The 13,025-nt window shown below is 38.2% G+C and overlaps 1 pseudogene; it reads left to right on the top strand.

The window, feature by feature from the left end:
* The window catches only part of LOC137013513 (NXPE family member 3-like), a 56,079-nt pseudogene that overhangs the window by 31,984 nt on the left and 11,070 nt on the right, over positions 1-13,025 (top strand).

The raw sequence follows: 13,025 nt of genomic DNA, 5'->3' as shown, positions 1-13,025 counted from the left end.
GATCACTGCTTTCATGAATGTCTGTGATTGACTTCAATCCTCATCACTGCAACTTTTCATGCCAGGATCTAAATATAATGCCATAGATCTAAATGTAATGCAGCACTTTTCACAATTAGATAACCTTGAAATCTGTAATAGTTAAAATATGCTAAAAGTTTTCGAGAGAGTAATACTTAGCTATTTCGTAGGCAAAGATGTCAGCCAATCACAGCAGTGAAGTCTCACGACAGACACGCCCCTTAAAACAGAGCGTTCAAATCAGAGGATAAAATCAGGGTAGGAAAAATGCCTTTTATTTCTAAATTATGACATAAAAAGCATACTAACATTATAAGTGCACCCCAGGAAACATTATAAAACAATGCAGTTCATGAGCCCTTTAAGTTTGTAACGGGACACAGACCTTCCAAAAATGTCAACTCGGTCCACAGAATATTTGCCCAAAAGTCTTGCAGGAAATCAAGATGGTTTTGGCAAATGTGAGACGAGCGATTGTGTTCTTTTTGGTCATGGTCAGCAGTGGCTTTTGTCTTGGAACTCTCCCATGGAGGCGATTTGTGCCCAGTCTCAGTTTATTATTGTTGAATTATGAACACTGACCTTAACTGAGACAAGAGAGGCTTGCCGTTCTTTAGGTTTACTTTTTCTTTAGAAATTACCTTCACATAGGGCCAGGCAGATTTGGACAGCTTTTTTTCTATTAGTAAATGAAATCATCATTTAAAAACCTGAGTAAATACAAAATGCAGTTATCTTTGTGTAATATTAAAATTTGTTTGATCTGAATCATTTAAAGGAACACTCCACTTTCTTTTGAAAATAGGCTCATTTTCCAACTCCCCTAGAGTTAAACAGTTGAGTTTTACCGTTTTCGAATCCATTCAGCCACAGCAAGCGCAATGATATTATGCAACGCCTGTGAGCCCGTTTGCACATGAAGTAAGTGCACAAGACTGTCACATGTCTTAAAAAAGCCCAAAGTGCAGTGCTCTAAACCCACACTATCTTGAATACCGCTTCAGAGCGCTATTTGAGGCTAAACGTATCCCATCATGCATTATGTTCAGGAACTTACATGCCCTGAAATCGTGAGATGTAAAGGAAAACATTTGACTGTAAGTTAAATTAATTATATATTACATATAATTTGGTAGTAAAATATAAAGTGTTGCACATTTTATTGATGCAAAGAGGAGTAGGCTATATGTATTTTGTACAACATTTGCAACTGCTTTTTCTCACTTAAAGAAGCACCACAATTTTAAAATTGTGTCTTCTGTTACATAACGACCACATGTAAGTAGACAAGTTGTCAAGTGCAAAGACTGAAAGTGTGGGTATTTGGACAAGGCCATAGGCAAGCATAAACAAATTAATCACACACAATCAGACCATAATGAGAACAGGCAATGGGTTATTGGCAATGTAGTTCATGATGAGACAGCAAAGGAGACGGTAGAAGTGCCCTCTGGTGGAGATCATGGGCACTCAGCTGGCAGATGTAACGTGTGTGGGTGGGTGTGTGTGTATATATATATAAACACTTTCTTTCTCAAACTTTTCACTTGCATCTCTTCTCGTTTAGTTTAATACATTTGTCTATTATTTAATCCAACTGATTCGTGTCTCATCTTCATCATACCTTCTGATAACACACTTGACAAACACTATTACATATTTTATGGATTTTATGTCAATTACATAAGATAGGTGTAGCCTGTATTACTGTAACATCTTTAATTAAGCAACAAGACAATATGTATAATGATTAAAATGTTTTGTTCTGATGATTAAACCAAATGTTACATTTTGCTCATTACATATTACAATGATTTGAAACAATTACTGTAGAGGTGCACTATACTAAATTTATCTGCCGATAGCCGTTTATTCAGAATGATATCGGCCGATGCTGATGCGGATACGGATACAGATAGTTTGGTTTTTCTTAAGGAAAAAAAATCTCTCCCAAATAATGTTGCAAACTACAGTATACAGGGAACACTCTCATTTGGTACACTGACCGTGATTTTAACAGTAAAAGACTGTAAAAATGCTGAGGTGAAAAAACTGTCAATTGGTTTACAGAAAGTTTCCGTACTATATACGGTGAATAACTGTAATAGATCTAATGGTAAATTCAATGTAATTTTATGGTAAAATACCGTTAAATTCACAGTTTTTGGAAGTGAAAAATAACAATTCATTGTAAAATTTACAGTCAAAAACGTAAAATGACATTCCCACAATTCCCTGCGTGACACTTCACATTTGATATATTTTTGTTGAAATAACTGTTTCTTCTTAGTTTTTCTCATTTTTTTCTAATCAGTTATGTACATATTTTATGTTACATCTAATGTTGTTAAATTAATATTTATTGCGTTTATTGCATGTGTGTGAATGACACTGTGTGAACCTTCTATATATTAGTGTTGTCCTTCTCAACTTTGATGCATCATGGGACTCTTATCACCACTGTGTTTGGTGACTGTCAGTGTATTATAAAGGTAAAAAACAGATATTAGTACTTCATTAGGTTGGTAAATTAACATTTATATCAGTTAATGAAATACGTTATTTTACTGTAAATTTAACAGATTTTTTTTTACGTTGCTACTGTATTTTTTACGGTAAAGTTCGGGCAACCACAGCTGCCGTTTTTTTACCGTAAATTTTACTGGGATTTTTTTTTTTTTACAGTGTACAATATTAGAGGTAACAATTAACAACAGAAGTTTTATATTCAGCTGCTGTTTATTTCAGATATAATAATTTACACTCAAATAAAAACTGAAATGTTTATAAAAAACTTAGTATCACATAAGGTAGTTTTCATAAGCACTTGTTGTATTCATGGCAAATTTACACAAACATAATAAACAGTAAATAAGCTCATCTCTAGTGTTTGTGGATGGATGGATGGATGGATGGATGGATGGATGGATGGATGGATGGATGGATGGATGGATGGATGGATGGATGGATGGATGGATGGATGGATGGATGGATGGATGGATGGATGGATGGATGGATGGATGGATGGATAGAGAACTGTGAACATTGGAAAACATTCCTGAGGTAAATTTGACATGATGTGACATTGTTCACAAGCTTGACGTCTTTTCCGCGGTTGAAGCACAAATAAAGTAATTACATGAGACGTGATACATTCTGGTAAGTAGTACTAGGCTATATCTTTCAACATACTTTTGATATTCATGCATGTTTTTCGAGATATAACTTGTATTGAAGAGGAAGTAAAGACTCGCTGCCGCCTGATCTGAGGCATTACAGCGATCTGTCACGTCACATTTAAGAGCGGCATTTATTGTTTGAATTTCATGATAAAATGGACAGAATTTGAAAACTGAAACTTTTCAGAAGCAACAAAGCCTTTTGCGATTATTAGACAGGAGGCGCTACAAATAATATTTGATGTACAGTAGCAAAAAATAAAAAAAAAATCGCAGACCTGGCAACCCTGGGTTGAAATAAGGGTGATTCATAGTGTCAAAAAGAGCCTGCTTTAGCGTCACTATTTTTAAACTGTTAATGCGTTAAAATTCAACACAAAAGCTGGTTTGCCAACCACCAAGAAGAAGAGGAAATTCAACACAAGAGTGTTTTTCTTCACACCCTTTTGACTGACAGGATATAATCGGCCCTGATCATCGGCTGTTTTTAAACAATCGGCCGATGGCCAATAGTGATAATAATAGCTTTTATCAGCCGATACCGACTGTTGGCCGATACATCGGTGCATCTCTAGAAACAATGATTACGTGGAAAGAATATATACTATAATGTGATCAGGTTTTGAAAGAATTACCATCTGTGTTGGTGTGATCAGTTTGGTTTTTTGTGCTAAGAGTTATAATATTGATAAATATATTTATTTGTATTGCATATTGATTTGTGTAAAAATAAATAATAATAAAAAAAAAGATTTGATTGAGGTAGAGGTAATCTACTCCTGTTTTATTCTGCTTCAAATAAAGAAAAGTCTTGACTTTAACTTCAGTGTTAGTAATGTTAAAGCTGCAGTCTGCGATTTTACCTCATTGTCGCCATCTCTGTTTGAAACATGCGATTGCAGTCATATGCGGAACAGTTATCTGTACGTGCGTTGTGAATCGGCACGGCTCGTCAGCGCGGATGAATCTAATGTTTGCTGTCAGTCACCGCACCGGTGTGGATACTGTACTTCAGAATCACAGATTCGACGTCTTGAAAAGTATGACCGATATAAGAATTTCACTGGAAAATATCATCTGAAAACGTAAGTAACATTTATGCCACTTTTGTTCTGACCGACTGAGGAAAAAAGCATTAGGCCTACAATAAATCGCGCTGCCAATGATGATTAAATCTAATGATCACTTAGCTCGGATCACGCCAAACCATGCAAATTATTATTATTACTGTTATACTTTGTTCTCAAATCGTTATTGTTAACAACATCAGCATTGCGTCACTGTGTATTTAGTGTATATTAGCGTTACCTGTAGATTTCAATTTCTGTAGCCTCTCCAGTCCAAAGTCTTTTGCTTTTTGACTACGAGTGAATCTCCAGTTATCACTGATGATTGTCATTTGGACCTTTCTGGGTTACAATCCGCCATCAAAATGATAAGTTTAATTATTTCAGCTGCTGTGAGAACAGGCTATAAATGATCCGCTGCAGCAGCATCCTCGCGTGATAAACCTGACTAGCCTGGATGGGACTCCTTCCTTTGTGTTTACGGACGTGACGTAATGACGCACAGACGAACTGCTGCATGCTCGAATTTCCTGCGGGAATCCACCAGGTTGCTCTTATTATAAAACATTATTACAAGCTTACCGTTGTGAATCGAGCTAAGATAATGAGATAGTTTTGAACACTGGCTGGTTATGTACTTGCTCAAATTGATTTTGGATCATTTTTAACCAACAAAAAGTTACAGACTGCAGCTTTAACAGTCTCGTACAGTTAGACCTTTGACTGGCAGCAGAAGTTCAGGACCATTTTGCAGCTTATTCCAGCCAAGAACCCTCTTAGACAAGTAGAGCCGCTTGACTTACGTGTAAGGTAGTTAGTTTTGTTCATACGTGCCGTTTAAGGAAGGGGATATCAGAGAGATTTTATACTAGTGTGGAAAAAGCTCATTTTAATAGCTGAAGTGATCTCAAAGAAAGCTCAGAGTATCTTTCAAGTATTTGATCCCTCTAATCTTGCAAATTTAGGCCCACATGCACATACTGTACATCACAGCAACTATAGCTACTCCAGATTATAGAAATATATTAGTTGCACAACACTGCTCTACAGTGGCCAAACACAGTAACTACACCAACAAAAATCTCTTCAAAGTTACTTGATGAATTCAGGTTGATTAGGACACTTTTGCCATTGAGATGACTGGGGAAACTGTTCCAATCAACCTGAATTCACCCCTATATCAATTGATTTGACAGACAAAACAAATCATAAACTTGGATATCTGATTTGACAGGAGCCCTTTGCTATCTGAAAAAATCAACTTGAGGAGACTTAAACTTTACAAAACACAATACATGGAAATCTACGCACAATTTTGTAACACACAAACTCACACGGCTCGACAGAAAAGACCAACCTCAATACCTCTCTGATGAACGGTCTTCACCGAGGAAATTGGTTTGCAGTGTTTGGTGTAATGTGTTACATAATCAGATTACTTTTTTGGTGTAAGAGTAAAGTAACACATTACTTTTAAAACACGTAAATATTTACACAAATAGAGTTTAAACAATAATTATATATATACAGTATATAGGCTATATAGGGTGCAGCATACCCAAATCAAACCTGAGTTTGCTGGCTTTTTTGCCGAGTTTGCTGTCTTGTAAACGTGCATGCGGCAGATGATGTAAAACACAAAGCTTACCTTATTCGTGTGCAGCAATGGATAACACGAGGCTTTTATTTATTTATTTTTTTATTATTATTATTATTCACGTTTATATGAGAATGTTGTAGGCTACACCTACACACGTGACAGCCATAGACACACACACACACAACACAACAGGACAAGAATCCACACACCTGTGAACCGTGACAACTTTTCAATGTAACTAATTTGCTTCAACATTTTTTAAACTACTAATTAAAAGTCTCTCTTTTCTCCATAACGTACTTACAGAGGAACAGACAAGTACAAAAATAACAAAACACTTATAAAAAGAGTTGTTCAGTAGGTAATATAACCCGTAATGTCAAGGGATCTTTTGTACGGCATGCATAGCTCTAGGGGTCAGAATATAATAATAGTCTAAATGTGTTTTTAAAAGAAAATGGTGTATGTTTTAAAGGCTATTTTATTGAGTGCAATACTGTGTTAAACAGAGCAGGTGAGAAAAAGGACAGTAACACATTACTTTCCAGAAAAAAGTAACATAATTAATGTTGAAATGCATTACTTAAAAGTAACTTTCCCTGACACTGTTGGTCTGTGATCATACAACACTAACATTTAAATAAAAACTGATTTCTTGGCCATCTTTCAGACTTTATGGCAGTTCCTGGAGAGCGGTCATCGGATACGACAATTCCAGCCCCCCGTTCCTAGATATGAGAAAAGAAAACGGATACAAACAAATTCCTCATCTGTAATTTCCATTCATGACATGGGAATCAGTGAAGAGGAATGGGAAAGGCTACAGAAGGCTCTGGACTGGCCCGGTCCAGATCAAGAAATCACTCGGCTGAATCAGAGCACAAGTCCAGTCCACTCAACATTCTCTATCGTGGGACTCAAGGAGAGTTACAAAGTGGGAGAAAAGATCTCCGTTACCATCACAGCCAGAGACCACAACCAGAACCTGAAAAGATATGGAGGAGATTTCTTCAAAGCAAAACTATTCAATTCAGATTTAAAGGTGTGTTTGTGTTATAATTATATATTATTTTATTATCAATTTATAATTTAATCAATACATATTATGTTTAGGTTCATAAGCTTGCATTACCTACATTAGTTTTCTGCATTACACTTAACCTTCTCCATTCTTCTTGTAGGCGAGTGTGTACGGAGAGGTTGAGGATCACCGTAATGGGACTTACTCTGTTGCTCTTCTTCTGCCCTGGGAAGGTCAGGCACAAGTTTATGTACGTCTAGAGCACTCCAGTGAGGCTGTGCAGATTCTTAAAAAATACAGGGAGACTTCATTCCCACGCAGCCACTATAACGGCCACTTTGAAGGGCCAGGACCCAATAAAACCAGGATCAGTGAAGTCGTACAGTGTAATCTTAAGTGGGGTGCAGATGGAAGCTGGAGGAAAGGCGACTGCTGCTGTGAGTATAAGGATATAAAAACAGGGACGGTGTGGCAGTGTGAGAGACCGAAGAAACTTTCTTGTGACAACCTGGTTCATCACTCAAGAGGAGGTTTGGAAGACCCATTAAATCCTTTTGAGAAGCAACTTCTTACAAAGTAAGTGGGAAAAGATTCCAATTGAATTTCAAAAGAATTGTAGAAATGTTAAAAAAAAAATATTATGTAATGAATTATTATTTCAAAGGGAATTAACGACTGTTGCTATTACTGGAGACAAAAAAAATTTTAAATGTTCTTCCCAACACTGCAGGCATTTGTCACGGGGCAGGCCCCTCAGGCTGCAACCACCCCTAAACCCGTACCACCCTTGGGGAGTCGGACAGCGGCCAGACAAGGACGACAGACAAGGCTTCAAGTAACACCGTATTTTATTGAATATAAAAAGGGAATCTAAAAATAATGAGTCTTCTGGACAGGGTCGTTCCGTCCTGCGGACCCACAGAGTGCGATATAGGGGGGTGCTCTAGGGAATGGCTTCGCTATCTTCCAATGGGAAAGACGGGTCAGGGCTCACACTGGGAGGAGACTGCTGTAGGACTGTTCAGGTACGTATTTCAGGTGACGTACTCCCTTCTTCCCAAGGGGAGGATGGGTCAGGACTTACGACCGGAGGGTCTGTGATGGGACAGTTAAGGTACGTGTTTTGGATACGTACTCTTCTTCTGCAGATGACAGGCAGAAAACTGACGGCTGAGGAGCTCCACTACCAAGCAGTCCGGGATGTATTCCAATATGAAATCCTCTTGATGGGCTGGCAGACACAGAGCTTACAATAGGGGAAGTTCACTGCAAAGCAGACAGGTGAATACAGAGATACGTAATCCTCTTCTTCAGCAATGACAGACAGAGAACTTACAGCTGGAGGAGCTTCACTGCAAAGCAGTCAGGTGAGTATTCAGGTATGGCTTCCTCTTGAAGGAAGCTGGAGGAGCTTCACTGCAAAGCAGTCAGGTGAGTATTCAGGTATAACTTCCTCTTGAAGGACTGGCAGACACAGAGCTTACAATGGGAGGAGTTCACTGCAAAGCAGGCAGGAGAATACACAGATACGTAATCCTCTTCTTCAGTAATGACAGACAGAGAACTTACAGCTGGAGGAGCTTCACTGCAAAGCAATCAGGTGAGTATTCAGGTATGACTTCCTCTTAAAGGACTGGCAACCACAGAGCTCACAATGGGAGAAGTTCACTGCAAAGCAGGCAGGTGAATACACAGATACGTAATCCTCTTCTTCAACAATGACAGACAGGGGACTTACAACTGGAGGAGCTTCACTGCAAAGCAATCAGGTGAGTGTTCAGGTATAACTTCCTCTCGAAGGATTGGCAGACACAGAGCTTATAATGGGAGGAGTTCACTGCAAGCAGGCAGGTAAATACACAGATACGTAATCCTCTTCTTCAACAATGACAGACAGAGAACTTACAGCTTGAAGGGCTTCACTGCAGAGCAATCAGGTGAGTATTCAGGTATAACTTCCTCTCGAAGGACTAGCAGACACAGAGCTTACAATGGGAGACGTTCACTGCAAAGCAGGCAGGTAAATACACAGATACGTAATCCTTCTCTTCGACAAGGACAGACAGAGAACTTACGGCTGGAGGAGCTTCAATGCAGAGCACTCAGGTGAGTATTCAAGTATAACTTCCTCTTGAAGGACTGGCAGACACAGAGCTTACAATGGGAGGAGTTCACTGCAAAGCAGGCAGGAGAATATACAGATACGTAATCCTCTTCAGTAATGACAGACAGAACTTACAGCTGGAGGAGCTTCACTGCAAAGCAATCAGGTGAGTATTCAGGTATAACTTCCTCTTGAAGGACTGGCAGACACAGAGCTCACAATGGGAGAAGTTCACTGCAAGCAGGCAGGTAAATACACAGATACGTAATCCTCTTCTTCAACAATGACAGACAGAGAACTTACAGCTTGAAGGGCTTCACTGCAGAGCAATCAGGTGAGTATTCAGGTATAACTTCCTCTCGAAGGACTAGCAGACACAGAGCTTACAATGGGAGACGTTCACTGCAAAGCAGGCAGGTAAATACACAGATACGTAATCCTCTTCTTCCACAATGACAGACAGAGAACTTACAGCTTGAAGGGCTTCACTGCAGAGCAATCAGGTGAGTATTCAGGTATAACTTCCTCTCGAAGGACTAGCAGACACGGAGCTTACAATGGGAGACGTTCACTGCAAAGCAGGCAGGTAAATACACAGATACGTAATCCTCTTCTTACTTCTTAGAACGTGACAGAAAGCTCAGGTAAGTAGTGGACACCCGGCGGGTTTAAGTTCACACTTCACACATCAAACAGTGCATCACATCACTTCATCACTGCAATTCAACACTCAGTGGGAAATACATATATAGATGGCCGTCGCCCATTTCTGACCTGGCATTCACGTCAGGAAGTCCCATAAACAAGGAAGAGGATGGAGATCAATTGAACTACTCACAGTCTCTCCCAAACAATCTTACTGTCCAGCGATTTCCTCCTTCCGATTGAGTCAACGTGCTCTCTCTCCCAAACTCACAATGCCGTGCCTGATTGCCAGTCCCACTTCCTCTTCTCCACTGCTCACTCTTCCTCCGAGATTCACAGTCCCCCAACAAAAGAAACAAAAAAAACGCCCCTTTCAGTGCATCCTCTCTCCTTTTATCCTACCCTAAGGGCAACGTGTCCCAATGTGCACCGCTGCCGGCAATCTTCACTAATCACCCCAGTCGCGGGGATTTTTCGCTAAACCGGAACTAGTTGGTCCGGCGGGAGGCAATCGCGGCGAACATTAGTTCCGCCTTGACAGTTGGAATTTTTGTCACCTCGTGACACATTGGTAAGTTTACATATGATCTGTGTATGTTTTGACCATTTAATTTCCTGTTTAGAAAGGAATAACAAATGAGTATTCAGTTTTTTTTTATCATTTACAAATTGGTTTATGGTTTGAATATTTAATTTGCTCAAGTGGGCGACACTGAACGCCACTCTCATCTTATTGGTCAAGCCGCCCCGTCTTCTGTACATCCTTTATTGTGTCACACAGAGTTGGTACAGCACTGCCAATGTGTTTACACATTATTAAAATATTGTGTCACAGTGTTTCAGTGAATGAAATATTCAACCAACTCGTACAATATAAAAAAAAAGAAGGCCAACTTTTTGTTTTCCTTAAAAAAGCAAGCAATTTTCTGCCTTTGCTTTATTTATTTATTTATTTTTCTAAATAGGAAATGGTCAACATATGCATTTACCACACGTCAGAGCACAGATATGATCTGAAATCAAATGAATGGAATTTGCATAGTCTTTTCAAGTAAATGTATCTTCGCTTTAGGCACAATGGAGAGATGCAGATCTGGCATGACGACACCAGTTCCTGCAGGGTTCTATCTGAAAGATGTCTGGAAGTCTTTTGTGTGCAACACCCAACAGTTCAGTTCTTCACAAATGGGAAACTGTCTTAAAAACAAGATCATCTACTTGTTTGGAGACTCTACCACAAGACAGTGGTTTGAGTTTTTAGAAAGAAAAGTGCCAGGTTAGTTATTCAGTGATATGACTTTGTTGTCAATGTAATTTAATTTAAGACTTGATAGCATGAATGTATAATTTTAAATAAGGAATTGACACACATATATGGGGTTAGAATTGTTGCATTATTCCAAATAAATAGATTGAGATTCACAAATAAATGTAAAGAGTTTCAGAAAAATATTGCATAGAATACCAAATATGGATAGCCATAAGACTGAAAGTGCATATGAAGTGTGCTATTTGGGACAGGGCCATTTCACCATTTTCAAAGGCTAATAAAATAATCTGGCTTGGCTTGATACACAGTCTAATGGTCTAACAAAATCCAAATTTTAAACATATTTTACAGTACCAATTTTATGGGCCTTATACTTCCTCTTTGAGCCAATGCAGATGAATGTGCAAAGTGGTTTCAGGGCAAGATCACCCTGATTGTACAGCCAAACATGATTGGTTGTAGCAAGAACGTGGTCAGCTGTTATTGATTGGCTTGAGTAAATGTTGGGTGGAGTCCACTTATTTGTAGATTTGTCTGCACATCGACGCTAGTGTGTAAATGTTTAAAAAAAATGTGTGCAGGGATTGATAAATGAATGCCAGGCAGTGATATATACTTTTTTTTTTTTTTTTTTTTTGCAAATCTCATCTATTTATTTGTGAATTCTATTCATTTTTATAATCCTGACCCCCATATACAGAGGCCCCACAAAGTATTTGGACACTCAATCCAAAGATGTATTAATATTTAGATGAAAATATTAGATGAAAATATCAAAGTGAGGCACCTTTAAATTTAAAAACATTTATAAGTGTTTTACTATTGCAAAATGTCATTGCCTAAAGTGAAGTTAGTTATGAGAATAGTTCATGTGAAATTTGTTTGCAGATATTGCACATAAATCAGTAGTTCACCAAAACAAACTCTGTCATCACTTACTCACCCTCATGTTGTTCCAAAACTGTATGACTTTCTGTCTTCGGAACACAAATTAAGATATTTTGATGAAATCCAAGAGGTTTTTCATCTTTTTGTCCGAACGCCGGCTCAATGTTGGTGCTCACATGCTTACGTGAACAACGTCGGTGAATATTGAGCTGGCGTTTGGACATAAACACAGAAGCTCTGCACTGCGTTCAACTGTGTAGTATTAACGCATATTATGCTGTTAATGTATTCTCGTCACTTCATAACATTAAGGTTGAACCACTGTAGTCACATTGACTATTTTAGCAATGTCTTTAATACTTCTCTGGACCTTGAATGTGGTAATTTCTTTGCTTTCTATGGGAAATAAAAAACCTCTCGGATTTAATCAAAAATATCTTAATTTGTGTTCTGAAGATGAACGAAGGTCTTGCTGGTTTGGAACGACATGAGGGTGAGTGATTAATGACAGAAAAATGTCATTTTTGGGTGAACTAACCCTTTAATGCTGATGGTGAGGAATTATTTGCAACATCTCATATTGTACATCAAACTGAGTAGCGTATCACTTTTTAGAGAAATGAGTCATTTGAGAATCATTGAAAAATGTGGTGATGTGCAATGCATATTATGAGAAAATGGAAAGAATGCATGAGAAAAAGCTTCTTTTTTACCTTTTGATGCATGCAAACCTGTTATAGGACAATTAGAAACCTTTAAAATAGCATAATAGGTGCACTTTAAGTCAAAATTATACACTAAAAGTAAATGGGGTCCGATGTTGTTTTGAACCTCACTGACTTTAATTATATGGACAAAGACAGTTGAAACATTTTTGTTTGTTTTTGTGTTCCGCAGATGAAATAAAGTCATAAAGGTTCAGAGTGAGTAAATGGGTGATTTTTGAGTTAACTATTCCTTAAAGGGGTCATATGATGCTTTTTCATGTTTTCCATTTCCTTTAGTGTGTAATGTGTCTGTTTGTGCATGTATACTACTTGCAAAGTTGCAACGCTCATAGTGTCCCACAAAGCAATTTATTTTATCTAACAGAAAGCACTGATCCAGACCAAAGTCCAAATATTACATATTCAAGCTACATCACAATGTGAAATATTAGCCTAATGCACGCCCAAAGCCATACCCAAAGAAAAAAGTGTTCTTGTCATGTCACAGACACTGCTGTGTGTT

Source organism: Chanodichthys erythropterus, chromosome 23, assembly GCF_024489055.1.
Source record: "Chanodichthys erythropterus isolate Z2021 chromosome 23, ASM2448905v1, whole genome shotgun sequence".
NCBI lineage: Eukaryota > Metazoa > Chordata > Actinopteri > Cypriniformes > Xenocyprididae > Chanodichthys > Chanodichthys erythropterus.
The sequence above is the reverse complement of the archived record's forward strand: the minus strand, read 5'-3'. Positions and strand labels throughout refer to the sequence as shown.